We start from the raw sequence: 20433 nt of genomic DNA, 5'->3' as shown, positions 1-20433 counted from the left end.
ATTAGTTGCTAACTTCCCATTCTCTGTGAAGATTATGTTAGTAGCCCTGAGTAATTCGGTCTGATTTTCTCAGGGGAGGAGGACTGAAATAATCCAATGTTTATTTTTATACAAATTCTCACAGTGCTACAATGTTTCAGAGGCTTCCTGGGATGTTTCTAGTTTTTTTTTTTTCACAGGCTAAAAGGCCGTTCTCAGAGGTAGCTCCTTCATGTAAACCTAAAAATGGCACTTTCCCACAATATAGCTTATCAGGAAGTTTAAAGTTCAGTAGTCTCTCTCTCACTCTCTCTCCCTGTCTCACACACATGAAAGTAAAGAGTAAAAAATGAAGGGGCTGTTCCAGTTCTGCTGAGAGTTGCTTTTCAATCATACTGTTTCAGTGTGCTGACAGATCATAATGGCTTGGTGGGACCTGTGATGGCCTAACAACAGAATGAAGCAACATTTGTAGAGAAATATAGCCACTTTTATTCAATACATTGTGATGTAGTACTGTACTCAGTGAGTAATGCTCATAACACTGCTCTTGCTTACACAAGTATGGATATGCACAAAGCTAACTTCCACCGAGGCATTAAAATTGAATTGCATGATTATGCTGCCTCCTGAGTATCTGAAATTAAGAGTAAATAAGAGATCTCTGTGCAGGATCTTGTACTGCAGAGGCATCACAAAGAGGAGGCTCCTTGAGGAAAGTGTTTGGGAGAGGCTCATGCTCTCTCATGCTTCCAACTTGTTTGATTATGTGATCATCAGTTTCCATTCCAGGGCCTCTTACTGCTGGGATAGTCCTTAGAACATAGAACCATAGAATAGCTTGGGTTGGAAGGATCATCAGATTCCAACCCCTCTGCCATAGGCAGGGTCACCAACCTCCATATGTAATACTAGGTCAGGCTGCCAGGGCCCCATCCAACCTGGCCTTGAACACCTCAAGGAACAGGGCATCCACTATCTCTGGGCAGCCTGTTCCAGCACCTCACCACTCTCATAGTCAAGAACTTCCCCCTGATATCCAACCCAAATCTTCCCTCCTTCAACTTAAAATCCTTTCCCGTTTTCCTGCCATTGTCTACCCTTGTAAAGTGTTGGCTCCCTTCCTGTTTGTAGGTTCCCTTTAATTAAGTGGATTTCATCCTGATGGCTTGTCTCATCTTTCAAAAAGTAGCCACTGAGGATTTTCCTCTTCTTAACCAAACAGATCTTCCTGGTGACACTGAGTAATCTAAAATATAGATTACAAAGAAAGGAAGTTATTGGGCTGGCAATCATTTCAGACATTGAAAGGCCCGTACACCATCTAAGTCTCTACACAAATTACCTTTCTTATTACAAATATATTTCACACAACAAAGTCCTCCAGGACAATGAAGAGACAATAAAAACATGAGGAAGGCAAAAAGATGATACTACATTGACTTTTAAATATAAAAAATGCAACTACTCTTGAATGGACTTCAGAAGTCATGTGAAAGCTGTTGTTTTGGTATTTCCAAATAGCCAAGAAAATTCTGATGTGATGTTTACATTAATAGTTTTGGATACTATAAATAAAACTAAGCTGAGAATGCAGTCTTATTCGTACAACAAATTTGATTTTTTTTTTTTTAGTATTCAGCATGCAAAATACCTGGACATTCAAAGCACAATAAGCAATAGACCGTGTTGTGTCTGGCTATAATAGTTTGCCTAATCTCTTCCAATTCTGTAGTTCTTTTTTTAAAAAAAAATATTTAAAAAATACTTATTATATTATTTTATTTTTGTATGCTTAGCAACAGAGCCTATCACAATGAACTGTAGCTATCTTAAAGTTGCAAGTGTCTTTAGTTGCAAATGCCTTCTGATAACTGTCCAGGCCTTTATGTAGCCAAGGCAGAGATGAAGGCATCTCCTCTGGTAGATACTTTCACAGTGCCACTTGGGCTGAGAAAAAGCCTATGAGAACTAGTGTACTTATTCTGATTTGCTTAAATGTTTCTCAGTGGGAATTACAATTACAAATCATGGAAATATACTCTGCTAGGTTTCAGATGCTAAGTGAAAAATTTCAGAATTGAACAAAAACACAACTTCAAAACGTTTTTGTGGGTAAGAGATCCACAGTTCTATTTAACACAAATTTAAATGTTGTCTTGTTGAACAACCTCAACATATCTATTTCTGAACTTCCCCAGGTATTGGCAAGCTCCAGTGGTAGCACCAAAAAGGATCTACTTCCAGATCTGGTCAGCCTGCATCTAAGCTTGGTCCCCTTAGCAGTGTATCAGGTGAATAGGCAGAAACTCACAGGGGATAATTTTAGAAACCTGCCCAAGAAAGAGATTTTCAAAACTGGCACAGCTGCCAATTTCCTTGGCTTCAACCAGAACTTCAAAATCATTCTGTTCCCATGGAGCAGCTGTATTTTGTCAAATCAGCATTTTCCAGTGGGAAAAATAAATACAAAAACATTCAATTGGAACAGTTGCAGTTGTTTCTAGTAACAATTAGCCACAAGGTGATAAATTGGAGAACAGTTCTAGTAGTGAAAGTGCATCACTGCATTATGCTGAAAACCACAACCTACCACGGCAGGTTGAGTTCACAGCACTTATAGCAGTGCTAATTTATTGTATCTGCCAAAATCCTTGCACCAAATGGTGAGGAAACAACTCTTTGCTTCTTGACATTCATTTCCATTTCTACCATTCAGATTTGTTTAAGCAACACAAATTTTCAGGTGGACCAAGAAGCCGTCTTCTCCTTCATCCTTTTCTTTTTTTTTCCTATACATTCAAATGTCAGACCAAATTTTTTTGCCATTCTTTTCTTGACATGCAAAATTCCCACCTAGTGCTGTTCCAGACGCTAAATGTCCTCCTGCTTTACTTAATGAAAACAGAACATCTCATCAAGTCAGAAGATAGATTGTGTTTTTTAAAAAAATAATAATAAATAATTCTGTAATAGGAGTCAGGTGCTTTGTTTATTATCATTCTCTGGCAGTGAGGAGATAAAATAAAGCAGACACTGCTCCTTAGCAAGTTGAATGAAGAGCCATTTCCAGCTGTTCTCTCAGGCAAGGCTCTTGATCAGTAATCTTGTTAGAGATAATTATGAATACATTCAAAGTTAATTATAGCAGAAACCTCTTTTACATGTAAGCAGTTGCCTTTATGGCAGTAAGAGAGGCTTTGTATCGGCCACTGGGGAAATAAACATCTGAACTTGATTTAAAGGTGCTGTTATTGCAAATGGTAAAAAAGCCATCAGAAAAGGACCCCTGACATCTGCATATGTGCCCAACCCTTTCAGATTTTAAATTCCCAGAGCAGAAAAAGCAGTCATGCTCTGGGAACAAACTGAATGATTTAGCTGAACTTTTGAGCGCAGCATCACCCATAGTAACTCAGCTGTCTTCTCTGCTAGAAGAAGGTATTGCCCACTCTTAAACTCCATTGTCTTCTTACAATATCTGGGAAAAAGAAAAAGGAAATTCTCCTTGGAAAGTTTCAATACAAAATGTTCTATCAAAACTGTTTTAGAAATAATGCCTGAGATTATGCTTTCCTACTTTTCCTGTAACTCTGTTGTTCAGAGTGTCAGCATAAAAGATGGTCTTTTTTTTCTTCAGTGATTTAGAAAACATTTTGTTTTACATTTTATTTGTACATTTTATTCGTGCTATGAACATATCTGGTGAGTCTCTGTAAAATTAGAAGGCTATTTTATCAGAAAAGAAGATAGTCCCAACAGTTAAGCTACTACAATTGAAAAGAGGAGACAACAGTATGGGAGAAGAGCATATTGTATCATTGTATATACTTTTATTACAGATAGAGAGCTGAGACATAAAGAGATCAAATAACTTTACCAAAACTGCACAGGAAGTCTGTGATAGACACAAGAATTAAATGCAGATCTCCCAACTCTCTGTCTGTCTCTTCAGTCATAAAGCTATTGTTCCTCTCTCCCTTGTTTCCTAATTGGGTCCATAGGCACTTTCTATTAGTATCTTCTGCTAAGTATCATGCCCCGTAGGTAAAACCCCCACACTATTCTTCTTTTTCAGTGCTGATGCTAAACGTTAATAACTGGGGCATCCTTCCACTTCTTTTCCTGATGCCTGACAATAATGGCTCAGTAATTACTGAACTAATGTTATCAATTCCAACAGATATCACATTTATTAAACAGAAAATGCTACGTTGCTGTTCATCAGTTAGGAATGTGTATAATTGAAACATGAAAACGAAGTCTATACGAATACGCGTGATTCATCACCAATTCTGCAAGCCTTACACTAACTCTTCTTTTCTTAATTAAGCTGTCAAATGAAAACTTATAATTAATGCAATAGCATATTTTGTAGGAGTTCTTTCCTACCCCAATACAAAGCTCAATTTAGCAGAAACATTACAAGGATTACATGTGTAGACTGGGCACCCTCATCTTATTAAGCAAAAATTTTTGCTGTCCTGCATGCCTATTTTTAATCCATTCCTCTGGGAGCTTCCACGAAAAATGAACACGGGATTGAGAGTCACTCATTATTTTTCACCAACGCTTTCTATACACAAACAGTGATTCACTTGTTTGAGAAACTCATGTTACAGACTTATTGGAGTATTTAGTGAAGTAAATTAAGACTGCAAGGATAGTCATTGACACAGAACAGTTTCTCAACTGCATTCTGAAGGATGAGCAGTTTGGTTCCTAGGCTGAAATTGGACTGGTGCTTGTGGTTAAGGCCATCCATGACCTTAGGACTTCTACACTTAGGATAGATCCAAGGTTTAGACACTGGTCTTAAAATACCTTGATCTCCTTGGACCGTAACTTCAAATGATGATGGGTTTGAGTCTACTCTTCATATCTGCATGACAGCCAAAATAAGCATCAGGCTTTTCACTCGGTCTGTATGTGTTTCAGATAGGATCACAGATGACAAGATGAGATGAATCTGTTCTGTACAGGCATTAAAGATAACGTAGTGCTTTCCTAACTTCTCTGTGCTTTCTCTACTTCTCTATGCTGTGCCCCTAATACAGAAGCAACTGCACTTCATCAGTGCTTGTTTGTAGGCAGCTTATGAAACACCTTTGTGTGCTTACCCACCTGCTAGTCATAAAACATAGCACTTTAAAAGAAAACTATTTGTCCTTTTATCCAAGAATATGGGTATTTTATGAAGTATTTACATTTCCCACTTCCCACTGTAAAGAAATAATGTACAGTATCCCATTATACGGACAGAGAAAGTGAATCAGGGCTTGGGAGAATAGGGCAGCTCCCTCTTCCTATGCTTGGACATGGTTATGAAGAGCCTCCATTCCTGCCTCTCTGCTCTTCTCTGTCCACTGGCAACTGAAGTTTGTCCAATCCTGATCATTGATCCTCTGGTCATCCCTACTACGCTTGTAATCTCTTGTAATATCTCCAGATTATGCATACAGACGCCAGTTTCCATGAGATGGGGTGGGGCACCAGCCAGACTGCAGGAAAAGATCTTTCTCTTCTTGGAACATCAAAGCCACATTTCCATACTTTTTTAAAAAAATACATATACTCTACATCTGATTACAACTGTTTTCACTTTAATGCCAAAGGAGAATACCTAAAACAGTGGAGAAGAGGAAGACACAGGGTTTGTAGGCACTTGCATCTGCCAAATAAAGCAGCTGTAATGCTGCGGGTGCTTGGGAAACCAATTAGAAACACATGGAGTGACAAAAAAATGTATGTAACATAAGATTAGCACAGTGAATGCAGCCACACTGTGTGAAACTTAGGAAAACTAGGGCTGGCTGGCACCAAGGATCAGTGAAAGTAAAATGCAGTTATGATGCCTCAAAGAGAAATTGAACATTAGAGCTGTGAAATAAGGAAATATCCTCCCTGTGATGCTAACTGTAACTTAAGTACATGGATACATCAATGTCAAGAAAATTGTTTTTAAAGAGTAAGTATGCTAAAGGCAACTCTAGTCACAACTGTGTTCTGTGGAAAAACTTCAATGATGCCCTGACATTTTGTGTGGCATGGGTCAGGGGCTATAAGTCCAGGCAGAAGATCTTTCTTTTAACCTTTGCTAAGCAGTGCAACTAACATGCTTATGGAATGTGTTAAGGCAAAAGCAAGACAGGTTGTCTTAAACAAACAAACAAACAAACAAAAACAACCAGAAACAAGATCTGAAGAGTCCTAAAATCCTACACATTCATTAACTGACAGTGTATTTCCAGTACTAATTTATAAATACATTTTTTTAATGCATGAGAAATGATGAAGTTATAAAGCAGATCATTCAGTTAAACAGAGCTACAGAGGGAAGCTGTGCTTTTCACTGTGCTCTTTGTCTGTCATCAAAAGAAATAGAAGTAAAGCAGAAATTTTCACTCTGCAGAGAAGAGATGAGGACTCATGCTTACGGGTCCAAGAATAAAGGCCTGGAGATGATGAGAGACATGAGATTTTGTTTGCCCACAACACAAAATGGAGAATTTTGCTGACAGTTGTCCAAAATTTTTAAGGCAACTCTTACAAGGATTGAATAGTAATGTAATCTTTTAATATGTTAGCTGGTGTCAGAATGGAAATACAGATCACAAGAAGCAGATTACCCAAAGGAATTACCAGACTGATATGAGTAGGGGCTCCTGGTAGAAGCACAGATGACATACATTATTTCTGAAGTCCATCCAGCAGTTATCACACTCCAATAAGCAAGATTAATTTTGTTCATTTGAGATATTGCACAAGTATATTGAAGAAATTTCCAGGACCCTATTTCTTATACTTTTCAGCAATCAGCTCTTGGTCAATATTACTATTTCTCTCAGGAAAAAAAAAACCACCCCAAATCTTTGACAAATATCTGCTCTCCTGTTGCACCAACAAGGCCATGCATAGTATAAGTTCTTCCAGCAGCTCCTAACTTCATTATTTCCTGGAGAGTGAGCAGAAAGCATGATACACTCCACATATACTTTGTGAAACATTTGAAGCCCCACTTTTATTAAGCCAGCTGTGTAAGCTTTGTCTTTGTACTACATCCTCTGTGTATGGAGCACATGTTTTGAGTGTGTAGGATATCTACTGCTGTGAGTAGAAAATGAGCAAGGAGCAAGGCTGCATTTCTCTTCATCAACTGCAGAATAATAATTAGAAAGGAACAAAACGTAAGGAATTTGAGGTCTTGAAAATTATTTCCACCTCCATTGCCAGCAGAAAGCATGCTGCATTCAAGACTGACAAGCAAGGGTGAGAGTTTTGCTGAGCAAAATACTTATGTATTTCAATAATTTGCCTGTTCCAGAAAATGGAAAAGACAGAAGAAAGAGACAGTTCTGTGGCCCATCTGTGCAAACCAAAAATGTTTTGAGAAGGTCAGAACAAGTTGTGCAACTGCCCTCGATAATTAAATCTATGGCCTCCATTAAGATTCTTAATGAGAGTTCTTTGCTGGCTTAGCCTTATATCACTGGTAACAATTAATTTGCATTTTAGAACGTTTCTATTTATCCACTACTTGCAATTTTAAAATTTGTCTTCCCAGAGTGAGATGCAAAAATCTGAAATGTTTGCTCAGGATTTACTTTTCTAATTTTTGATTGCTTAGAGAGAGTAACTACACTTTAAATGTGAATTTTAGTGATATTTAAAAACCAAGTAAAAGTGTTTTACTCAGTACAATTCAAAATGGTGTTTGAAAATGTAGCCCACAGAATGTTGAAAATCATGTTGATTTTTCAATAGCCTTATTTTGAGAAGTTCATCCTCGGATTCTTCCACTGTGAGAAAAAGGGTTGCATTTCAGGAGTAATTTGTGCAAAACTTGCTGAATCTGTGCATCTAATTCAGTGACCATTTAATCATTTCATTTTTTAATTCAATGAATTAAATCCAAAGCAGCATCACCTTTGTTTGGTCTGGAGGTGGAAAGGTTCAAAAGGTAATTCTTAGGATTTTACTTGATTTGAAACAAAACAAGAAATAAAAATTAACAAACAAACAAAACAAAAAGCAAAACAAAACAAAACAAAAACAACAACAACAACAAAAAAAAACAACAAAAAAAAGAATAACAGACTACCAGATGCGGATGTTTGCTCAGACATTTGTAGAAGTGAGAATGTGTCTGGCTGTTTGGAGCATTATTTCTGCAACGTGATGTCTTTTGTGCCATGGAACCTGCTGTGAAACCTGCTCTATGTGTAACAGCTCATATGGAAAGATCAAGGGTGCATTGCTTTGCTGGCATGGCTGCAGGATAAACAGTTCTTAACCAGACTATCACACACTGCTAGAGTTTCTGAACAAGAAGTTATGAAGTTAAAGACACTGGGTTCTGCCCTCGTTTAAAAATAAAATTCTGCCTGAAAAAGCTGCGATGGAGAATGAAAAAGAAGAGCTTTGAAATCCACGTCTGAACCTGGAAGAAATTTCTGCTGTTAGTGCCTTACTCTCACACCAGTTTAAAAACCTGTACTAGCCAATCCACCAGATATTTTTGAGAGAACACAATCAGAATAAAATCTTTGTTAGGGCTTAATGAAATCCATTTCTGGACAGGATTTCCACCTCTAAAGGTGGAAAGGCTGAGACAGAGAAGGTATTAATGGTATTTTCTTCAGAACACTGTGATAGAAAACATTATATCAGTTATGGACTTGTTATTTGTTTGTTAACTGCCATAGATTTGGGTAATGTCTTCTAAGTAACTCCTTATTAACCTTTACAGCATTTTACTGGTCCTAGGGCAATGCATGCTCTTGGACATAAATATTTCCCATGAACTGTGAGATGAGCAGCATAAAGCTTTCGAACCTGAAGTAGGTTCAAGATGTCATTTCTTTTATTTACATGTAACCACGCTCAAAAATTCTCAACGCTTCTCTAAGCCCATGTTTTCAGACATTTTCCCCATGCTTTACACAAAGTTCCACCATTACTCATCCTCCATTTCAGAAAGATGATAACAAGATAAAGGCTTCAGCCATCTCCCCAAATACACCCAGACCTGCCTTCCCTGCTACCCACTGTCTCATGAAGAAGGTACTTGGCTGTGAACTGTGGGGAAAACACATCTTTCAATGATAAGGTTGGGTGATAAATGTCCAAGGCCAGCATGGGACACTGAAGAGGAAGTGCTGTAAATTTACTGCTGAGTCAGCTCTAAGGAGGAGAGCTGGGGTTAAGAATCACAGCTGTCATTTTGCTGTGGGAAACAGTTCAGGGATCATTAGTATTGGTCATTCCCATGAACTCATATTTTGCTGGGAGGTGGCAGCACAATCTGTGCAGATCTCAAATCCCAAAGATGAAAGATTGCCTGTTGTTAATAAACAGGTTATATTTCATACTGAAAACTAAATGTTATTTCCCATTTCTCAGTTCATCTCCATTTAAATTCCAAATAGTGAAAACTACAAACATAACTGATAAGTGAGAATATGAGAGGAAGGTACGTTGCAATTTTTACTTTTGGTTCAGTTTTGTATAGTATCACTTTTTTTTTTTTTCATAAAACAATTCCTGGCTATTGGAAAATGTCAAAGTAAAACAAGGTTCCTAAAATTTTGTATTACATATTGAGATAACTCAAAGCTTTTTGGTCAAATGACTTTTAAGATAAATCTCTTCATTCAATACTCTCCTTCTCCCTTGACTACTGTGAGGAGAAAAATGGAGAAACAAAAGCATTGACTGGACTGCCTGATCTTCCTGGACTTCAGAAAGGCCTTTGACACTGTCCCCTGCAATATCCTCATAGAGAAGGTCTCAGTGTATGGCATGGATGAACAAATAGTGAAGTGAGCTGAAAACTGTCTGAATGTCCTTAGCCAGGACACTGTCAGGTGTGCAGGTCAGTGGTACAAAAAGTATTTGAAGAGCCAGCAGCCAAGACTAGGTTCACTGCTGCGTAACATCTTTCTTGCCAATGTGGACAATGATAGATTGCACTTGAAGTAAATTCACTGATGACACACAGCTAGGGGCAATAGCAGTCTTACCAGAGGGCTATTCTGCCATTCAGAGGGACCAGGACAGATAGGGGGGCTGTGTCTGACAGGAACCTCATAACAAGGAGAGAAGACCAGCCCCAGACAGTGGGACATGAAGGGCCTGGTGAGCATGGCAAGTTAAACATGAACCAGCAGAGTGCCCTTGTTGCTGAGAAGCTTAACTATATTCTGGGTTTCTGCACTTTACAAAGTATCTCCAGCGAAATGAGGGAAATGATCCTTTCCTTCAGCATTGGTGAGGCCATACCTGGAGTGCTGGGACCAGTTCTGCCCCACAGTACAAGAAAGACCTGGACATACTGCATGGACTTCCACAGAAGGCCACCAAGATGCTACAGAGGCTGGAGCAGCTCTCCTGTCAGGAGAGGTTGAGAAAGCGGGGACAGCTAAGACTGGAGAAGAGGCTCAGGAGGATCTCATCTATGTCCACAGATCCCTGAATGAAGGGTGCAGAGTAGACAGAGCTAAGATCTTTTCAGTAGTGCCCAGTGCCAGGACAATAGTCAGTGAGCACCACCTGGAGTTACCTCTGGCCATCATGCAGCACTTCTGGGCTGTTTCGGTGATAGAGCACTGGCATAGAGACCCAGAGGCTGTGGAGTCTTCTCCTTGGAGATCTCCAAAAGCTGCCTGGATATGGGCCTGGAGTTGGAACAGTTGTCTATCAGTAGGAACTATTCTGTGACTGTGATTCTGCAAATGGCTGGAATGCATCAAAGTGGTGTATAACAGATCCCAGATTACTATAGTTTCTGGCTGTAAGTGAATGACATCATAGTTATTTTGACAGTACTTCCTTGAGAGCTACAGAAACAATACACTTTATCCACTTGCAGAGGTTGATTTTGACGATTTCCATTCCAGACATCATTGTAATTGTGTCTCAAAACAGAATGGGCAGAGCCATTTCAGTGTCAGGACTGCGATGTTTCTCCAGTATTAATTGTGCAGATCCAGGGACCTTGTGGGTTTAACTGGGATTTAGGAGTAAACCCGTTAGATGTTTCATTTTTGCTGTCACCTAAGCAGGAGAGAGCTCATGGAGAAACAGTTTCCTGGGGAAAGAAAAAAGAAAAATCTTGATCTTCTTGTCAGTACAGGTGCTGGACTGCTATTATTACTATTTTATATCTAAAAAGCAGATAGCAAAGAGGTGAAAGGCTGTATGAAGGACAAAGCTTGGAATCATTCAGAAACATCAGAACAGATAAATTGATTTTGTTGTGTACGTTTCAAATGTATCAAGGCTTTTTGTTTAATGATTTCCTTTTAAAGTAGTACCATGTCCAGAATATATATTATATATAAATAATATATATATTATATATATATATATATATATAAAGAATATATAAAATATATAAAGAATATATATATATATATTTATATTTTTTTTCCCATTGCAAAAAACTGAGGCAAATCACAGGTGAAGGCCAATATTTCAGTCCACAAATGTCAGATGTCATTTTCACAAATCTGTAATTGTATCGCTGTGTGAGTGTCATGATGTAGATGTGTGTAATTTTGGAAGGAGGCTCTGAAGCACTGACAGGCAGACCTTTGTGTCTGTTTGCTTCTTTAAGCACATCTGAGAACCAGAATCTAGGCAGCATGCTCCCACTCTCAAGAGTAGCCTGGCACTTTACATTGTAAAGTCTCTTTAAAAATAAATAGCTTATGGGGTTTCTGGGTGTTGTAATCACTTCTCATTTCACATGTAACATTTTGACTTTCCTGAATGAAACCAAAATAGGGCCTTTGACAAAAACAGCTGACTCAAAAGCACCCAAGAGGTTGCTGGTGTAACATCCTTATTTTAATGAAAACTTTCTCTGAAAACCACATTTCATGGTGCCTCTGGAGCTTCATCTGAGTGTTATCATTAATCCCTACTCACAGAGACAGTAAACTGAATAAACTCTTTGTTCTTGTTTTGTTTTTACTTTTCCTCATTCACAACTACTTGGTCAGCACAACGTTGAATTAATTTTGCATTTGTCTCATACTGTCTTTACAGATCAAAGACTGTGCTTTGGTTTAGTCTGAGGATGAAACAGTGGCAGCTCAACAATGAGTTTTTGGACACTGAGTGAGAAGTCTCTGGTGTTCTGGACAGAGCTCCTCAAGATTGGATGAAGTTAACAGATTTGGAGGTAGTAGTTTTAAGAGGTGAGAAACCAAAGCAAATGCTGCAGGCCATGATGAGATGATCAGAAGCTCTAGCTTGTAAGTGACTGCAGAGAGAAGAAGCTCCTTGCTTCACTCCTTGTCACACTAAGACACAATCCCCTTACCTCTTTTCATTGGATTTCTGGGTCTAACGGATTACAAAGCAAATTTTGCTTTCGAGGATCAAAACTCCAGCTTTACATAATGAATGAAAATACTTCGTCTGTTTGTTTCTCCTTAAGATACTCATACCGAAATAGTTCACAAATATTTTTCCATGGTAAAATGTTTTTAAACTATATTATTTATTAAACATTTGCAATTTATTTCATAACAAACATTCTAGGTGCCAACATATCAAACGAATACAAAACTCCTGTGCATCAGAAAAGAACCCAGGTATTCAAAAAACTCTTCAATTCCTGCATTAAATGTCACAATCTCAACAAGTGAATTGGTGTGGCAGCTATCAAAACAAGAAAGAAAATAACAAGATAGAAAAGAAAAAGAAAAGAGAATTCAAAGTCAGAAGACAAGAGAAAGCATGGAAAATAAACAAGAAAGATGATAGGAGCAGGGATAGATAGAAACTGCAGTTCACTCTTGTCTTTAATTCAGGATTTCTTCAAAAATAGTTATCATAGAATCATAATCATATAATCATACCATAGAATGGCCCGGATTGGAAGGAACCTCAAGGATCATCAAGCTCCAATTCCTCTGACAAAGACAGGGCCACCAACTTCCACACTGGTAGACCAGGCTGCCCAGGGCCTCATCCAACCTGGCCTTGAACATCTCCAGCAACAAAGCATCCACAGACTCTCTGGGAAGCCTGTGCTAGCACCTTACCACTCTCTCTATAAAGAAATTTCCCCTGATATACAACCTAAATCCTCTCTCCTCCAACTTAAAATCCTTTCCCCTTGTTCTCCTTGTTCTGTCATTATCTACCCTTGTAAAGAATTGACTCCCCTCCTGTTTATAGGCTCCCTTTAGGTACTGGAAGGCTGCAATGAGATCGCCCCACAGCCTTCCCCTCTCCAGTACAGCCTTCTCTAGTCAGCCAGTTAAAAATTTATAAAGAAGGGTACAATTTTTCCAGACCCTTTCTGCTTTTGTGTATGAACCTTGCTTTTGCAGACGCTTGTATTATATGTCATGCCCTAAGAAAGAGGCAGAAAAATAGCATATTATTTCTCCCATAAATGAAAAGCATCCACTTTGTACCTATGGATCCTTTGATAATAACTTGTGGTACAGTGCTGGTCTGCAATTGTTAGATAATAATTCAGCTACTAAAATAATGAAGTATCTAGAAGATTTCCGACCTTCTAGAATCAACTTAATTCTTCTTTTAAAGACGTTTGAAACAATAACTCATTACCCAATTACAGTTGCAAAGTTTGAGTTTTTTCCTTTGACTTCTTTATCATTGATAATTAGAGATGATTTTAATTCAGTAGAACTTGTTTCTGTGTCTTGTGGCCGGAGAGGATGCATTTTTCATGAACGTGACACAGCCAGATTCAAAGTAATAGTTAATGCCAAGTCTTCTGCTGAATTTTCACTCTATTGCAGTTATAAACACATTCTTGAGAGGAAAAAGTCACTGGCAGCTGTATTTATGGGAGCCTCTGCCAGGCCATTTTTCTAGTTTGATTTTCTTGCCTTGTAGTGGAAGGTCTGCATGCAACAATTACTGATTTGTCTAATTAGGAAATGATAATTTGGTCCTTGCTGAAAGAAGGGCAATAGGCTAACATGCATATGGTTGCAGGAAAGTTGTAAGGGAAGCCAGGCTTCCCTTTGCTTAGTGGATGCACATGAGCTGTATTTACCATGAGCTTGACATGTAAGTCTGTCCTAACAGATGGAAGGGTCTTTGCTGACCCATGGAGTTGATGTGCCCTATATTGGCATGATGCATTCATAACTGTGATGTGGTGGGCACTTCTTAGTCCTTCTTCAATGTGGGGTCTCCAATAGCATGGATTATTCTGGGGCTGCAGCAATCTGTCAGGACATTCGAGGCTTAGAAAAAATATAATTATTGAAAGAAACTAGGTCTCAGATGGGAGGGAGAGGTATCTCCCTTTTTGAAGTCAGCCATTAAAAAATATGAGCTATTTTGTTGTTAGTCTCAGAGATGATATAACCAAACTGTGTTTTACATAACGCATTGATCATGCAACCAGAGGAATCACTTTTTCCCAACCCAGTTTTCAGCTAAAGCGCAGCAATATTACACATATTTTGAATGAAAAATGTAAGACAAGATTTTCTTTTGCCTCTGGACAAGCTAGCTGTGATAGAGAAAACTCTAACCATCTTTATTATTCATCTATATTTTGGTTCCCTGAAGAGAAAGCAGCCTCTTATGCTCACATAATGTCAAGCATTAGTGAGATTATTGGACCTCAAGGCACTCTCTATGTATGTATGACCATAAATGTTGGAAGGTGGAAAAGAAGACATGCTGTTCAGCATTTTCTACATTATTTGATTTAAAATATAGGGTGTAATTTTTGTGACCTTGTGATTTGAGAGTAAAAAGTGTCTGCAGTCCTTGTCAGGTTACTGATCCTTCAAGGCAGCTCTCAGATACTAAGCACTGTCTTCTGAACTGTACCTCTCTCCTGAATACCTACCTCCGTGTCTGCCCTGCAGCTAGGGAGATGAAGACTTCTGAGGCTGAAGCTGTGCTACACGTGCAGGTAGTCTTCCTATGGCAGAGTAATGCTATCTACTGTGCCATTTAAAGCTGGAAGAAAATGTAGCCTTTGTGGCATTCCTAAGTCAAGGAGCAAGAAGGGTGGGTTTTGTGTGTATGTGCGTGTTTTTTTTCCCCTCACTATTAAACTGCTCTTGGAAATCAAAACACACTGTTGATATTTTGGGAAAGGGCTCATTAAAAATGAATTCTATGACCATAAATCAAGTTCTGTACAAGAATTCAGCTGTGTATATGTTTGCTGAATCCTCATGATAAACAGTTGCACAACACAAGATTGCTACAGAAGGGTGTGTGGTTGAGGTACAGGGGAGTGCAGACAACTGCACAAGAAAATCAATTATGGGCAATGTACATCCCTTTTATTCACATTCATAAGGCCAGTACACATGTTCACAGAGAGCATTACACAGGTCTGTATTTATTAAGACACACAATTCTTTCATTTGGATGGTCCCTGCAGCAAAACCACAATGCCACCACAGAAGAGACGGGGCCCAATCATTCTCACCTCAACTGCCCTTTCAGCCACCACAAGCCCTGCTTCCCCTGAACAAAAAAGCAAAACTGTTTTTATTTGCATAGCCTAAAAACAGATTATGCCTTAGGAAAATAGCCAGAAGAAAAATCTACTTCAGAAATTCTAAAGAAAGGCTAAAAGATGTTATGCAGCCCTTAGCTATGTACTTCTTGCAGCAAAGATTTTTGTTTGAAAGCTACGTGTAAACACATAGCATGTTTATAGAGCTACTGCTGCTTGAAATTTAATCCTCCTGTATATGACGTATGTGGGGATTTTATTTTCGTGGGCTACGGCTGTTGAAGGTAGCAGGAGGTTGGTATTGTGATTATGGTCAATGCTGCAGAATTTCAATCAATAGACTATGGTGCTGCTTAGGCATGCTGAGAGGATTAGGAGACAAATGTCATAGATCATTTGTTACCAGAGGGATATTTTGAAAAACACCTGGAGCTGTAGCTCTTTAGCAGCAGAATTTCCCACAACAACTCTTTTACTTTACCATCCCTTTTTTATAACCTGCATCTTCTCCATTTATCACACTTATCCCTTACCACTAATCTACTTACATAATTACTCCCCTTTCTTCATCATTTCTTATTGTGTTTGGTTTTTTTTGCTTTTTGTTTTTTCCCTTTTTTTTTTTTTTTTTACTATTTACGTTCTTTGCTTCATTTTCAGAGGTAGGATGTTGGACAAAAGTTGAACCCAGACCATTCTTGGAGAGCTTCAGAAATTTGTTCTGCAGCCAGATGCCTTCTGGATGATCTCTTATGGGAAAGCACCAGTGTATTGATGCCTGATAGAATGGTAAATTTAGCCTACCACGTTTCATATTGTTATGTATCTTCTACTGTTTGTCTCCATCTTTATAGGAATTAGGTCTTGTCATGAGAAGAATCACTAAGATGGTGCAATAAGGACTTGATTCTGCATCCTTGTGCAAGTACATACCATTGACCAAGATCACTGGGCAGCCAATCTTAATGACATCTCAGAAGAGTTGGATTGTAAGGACTTGGAGCCACAATTTTTACTAAATGACTCTTGAAATATAATTTTGCATTTTAAAAATATTCAGCTCGCATAGTAAATTCTTGTTTAAAGCTCTGCTAGATTCCCCTTTCTGCCTTTCCTTCTAATAATAAATAAGTTGTTTGCCTAACATTTGGAGAGATGTTTATTTTTTTCCATTGCAGAAGAAATTCTCATGGAAAACGCATTAGCAGGCCTGGAACAAAAGGCGCAGAATGGGGAATTTCCCAGTGCATTCCACCGCCTGATTGTTCTGCTCAGTGTTGAGAACCATTTGGTGTGTTCATTTATAACTGCATGTTTTTGTACACAGTCATCCGGCTGCCGAGAGGAAAACACAACAAGAGCATGAGTGAGCAAAGAGCATCTTGAGAAGAGTTGAGACAAGTGGTTAGATCATATTTCTGCTTTGCAGTCCGTATGCAGATTCAGTATTGCATCAAATGGCATGCAGAGCAGGGATAAAAGTCCATGCAGTGAAAATTTTGTCATTATTGCAGAAAACAGGAAGATGTAGTTGAAGTCTGCTTTTCTGTGACACAGCAATTTCTTTTCTTATTAAGTTATTTGGCTGGGATGGCATGTATTTATTTTTTTAGGGGTTCAACAAACTGTTGGAACAAGAAGCCCCCTATTTCATTTAGAAGATGGATAGACTTGTCATAGTGGGAGAGGAGTGGTTAATTTTTGGCTGCCATGATAACAGCTCTCTGGCCACTGTTTCTATGCTTTAACTACTTTTGCAGTAGAAAGTTCATCATGAGGTTAGGTGATAGAGGTTGCATGTCTCCTGTGCTCATGGCAATTATTTCTAACAGCCTGGTCCTTAATGGCAAGGGGCACCATATGATAATGGTGGGGATCTCAGAGGCAGTACAATTGCTGAGAGCATCTGGTTCTTTTAATAATCTTGCAAGCCAGAGAGTGCCTATTCTACAGGACCAAATAATGTGAGCAGTTTGTCCCCACAAAGACATTAGTGATGTCTGAACAAAGACATTAGTGATGTCTGAAGTCTTGGTGATGTGGACTTACTCCAACATACTATTATCTCTGAACTGTCTCTGAAAATTTATGTGGAAAAAGTGCAATTACTCCACCTAGAAAACTGGTCATGATGCCACTGTATTGAGGGCTTTCTGCACACCATAACCTTTAGCAGTGTTACCTCTTGGGGAAGGTAAGCACATGCAGGAGTCATTCTAGTCACTTTTTTTTTTTTTTTTTTTTTTTTACGGCTACACGAATTTTTCCTTGTGTGTTGTGTTGTCTTTTTTTCCCTAATTCTTTTGTAGGATCAATAATGCAAACTTTCAATTATGCTGCAGTTTTTCTTGCTGATGGTGTATGACAGTTGTCAACTACCTATCAACAAAGAGCCTTCTGAACCAATTTTGTTGATTCTTCCCCAGGCAAAAATAAATGAACTTTATGAGTACAAGGAGTACATGACTGATTACTAATCACAGGAGGACTGTTTGTCCCTGCCACTGCACCAATATGTGTGTACAGGACACGTGGATTTATGGGGCAGGTGTCCTCCTTCCTGGGAGCATTTGTAGAAGTGGAACAAGCAATTATGTCTGTATTGCAGAACAAACATATTCTGATTGCTTCAGTAATTAATTTCCTTGTATATTTTGTGCCAAATTCCAAAATACAAAGAGAGCTTTCTGGCCACTTGAAGATATTGCTGGGGTGAAGTGCTATGTGCCACAAGATCCTTTTCCAGTTTGGTCACTTAAAAGAAATTTGGCCTAGCAGTTCAGCAGTGTTCAACAGTGTTTTCTATACAAGTGTACTGGGAAGCAGAGAGTTGAATATGAAGCCTTTACTGCTCAGAGATTTAAAGAAGATTTCATCTGCTGCCTAAATTCTTCATCCTGTGACTAGCTTTACTTGGTATATAATAGGGTGGAAAGCTAAAGCTGAGACCTTGTACTCAGCCAGGTGGTAAATTATCACCTTCCCACATCATGCTAACTTTGTTTTTTTTCTGCAAGTGAATTATAATAGGGTCACAAGGTAACGGTCTGCACTGAGAAGCCTAATGAAAAATGGGAGAGCAGTATTTTTCACCCAGGAAATCGGGGTGGAGAGGGTTAAGGATGCATACGTAGGCTCAAGAGGGAGCAAAGCGTGTTAGCTCTGTGTTTGCTTGGGACAAGAGATTCAGGTAGAGTTAGCTTTTTTGAGAGAAAAGCTTCCAGAAGGCATTTCTTTGGCAAGATCTCCACGCCACATCTTTGGTTACACTGCAGTGACCTTAAAGCTTTAGAGGGCAACTGAAGACTCCTGTGACTCAGAGACCTTTCAGCTTGGTGTGGTCAGCTCTGTCAGTTTTCCTGACGTGCTCTAAAAGCACAGGGCAAAAATCTTGAGAGCATAAAGCAGCTACCTTTTAGCAGGGAAGGAGCCTGACAGAGGTTTGATGGGAAAGGTCCGAAGTTCAATACGAACTCTGATGTCTGAGTGCTGTACTCCTCAGGGGTCCAAACTAGCTGGTGTAAAGTAGAACATCTTTATAGCAACTCTAATTTGTGCTGATGGCTGGCTTGGCCTCCAGCCAACACAAAGTTGGGGCAAGCAGAAGGAAGACTTGCAATCACCTCTTTCTTTCCACCACAGCCATCGCTGAGTTGAGCATAAGCTTGGCTGCGTGTGGGACTGTGTCACTGAACACTTTGTAACAGAATGCTTCGGGTCCAAAGCATGCATTCTGGTCTATCAGATAAGCAATATGCCTTTTTAAAATTGTCACCAGCACCTTTATACATGCCAATTCTAGTGATAATTGCTGAATTTCTACATTTAGAGGAAGCAAGTGCTTCATTAATATCACAGTGTGCTATTGTTTGTTGCACGTGTTCTTTCCCTTCTAAATATAAAATTTAGGTAATTGTCACTGGGGCTATTTATTTATTCATTATAGTTCAAATGTAGATACATAAGATCCTGTGGTAATATTTATTTTTAAAAGTTTGGAATCTCTGAAAAATCTCTCCCTGAGATGGGTTAGCTCTTAGCTTCCTATAAAAATTTCATATCGCATTTTTGGATGGCCATCTGGTTTGTTGAAGCCTGGAAAATCTGCCTTACACCAACGCAGAAATTTTGCTTAAAAAAAACCACTGAGAAATCAAAGGGCTTTCTGCTGCATACATAGCAATTAAAATAACTATGTCTCTATCTTTTGTTAATCTTTAGCACTGAGGGAGCACAAACACTTCACAAAATACACAGAAGGTAAATAGCTCAGAAGATGCTTGTACTTTTCCTTAGCACGGAGAACACAATTGGTTATTGTCTAAAATATGAAAAGAAGATTGTACAGTTATCCCTATAACAGGCTGCCAGAAAAGCTGTAGAGTCTCCTTCTTGGGAGATATTCAAGACCCAACTTAAACACTTTCTTGTGCAACCTACTGTAGGGAAACTGCTTTAGCAAGGGACTGAACTTGATGATCTCCAGTGGTCTCTTCCAACCACTACAATTCTGTTATTCTGTGATTCTGTTGGTCTACCTCAACCTCCACTTGCCTTGTACACACCTCTACTAGTCATACCTGTGCTTAGTAGATTTGGCTGAGCAGAAAGTGTCCTGAGAGGCAAGAGGCTTCTGAAACCTGGACTACATACACAGTTTTGTTCTGGTAGTATGCAGTGTTGGGATTTTCTAGCAAAATCTCAGTTCTTGCACTAGTATAGTACTATTTGCATCATGTTTCTTTGGGAGAAAATTATAGATAAAACCCTTTGTGAAAAAACTCTGGAACTGTGCTACTGTGAAAAGTACAAAGACTATCTGAAATTTTCCTGTGAATTCCACTTAGCTGAATCCCACGTGATTCTAAAGGCACTAGCATGCAAATATGGTAAATGAAGTATGACTTAGATGCCCATACTAGTTGAAATGTGTCTTTAGGTAGTTTGTGTCTCTGTCTCCCTTTGGTAACATCCTG

The 20433-nt window shown here is 38.9% G+C and overlaps 1 long non-coding RNA gene across 1 annotated transcript in view; it reads left to right on the top strand.

Moving 5' to 3' along the window:
• LOC122177172 overlaps nt 1-16506 on the top strand; it is an 80474-nt gene extending 63968 nt beyond the window's left edge. Inside the window, exons 2-3 of the long non-coding RNA XR_006177967.1 lie at nt 12031-12182; nt 16312-16506. This is a non-coding gene — a long non-coding RNA (uncharacterized LOC122177172). The remainder of the gene's footprint in view (nt 1-12030; nt 12183-16311) is intronic.
• The last annotated feature ends 3927 nt before the right edge of the window (nt 16507-20433 follow it).

Source organism: Lagopus leucura, unplaced genomic scaffold (assembly GCF_019238085.1).
Source record: "Lagopus leucura isolate 7727_CA_CO unplaced genomic scaffold, USGS_WTPT01 Super-Scaffold_810, whole genome shotgun sequence".
NCBI lineage: Eukaryota > Metazoa > Chordata > Aves > Galliformes > Phasianidae > Lagopus > Lagopus leucura.
Note: the sequence above shows the minus strand (reverse complement) of the source record. Positions and strands in the feature narration are given on the sequence as shown.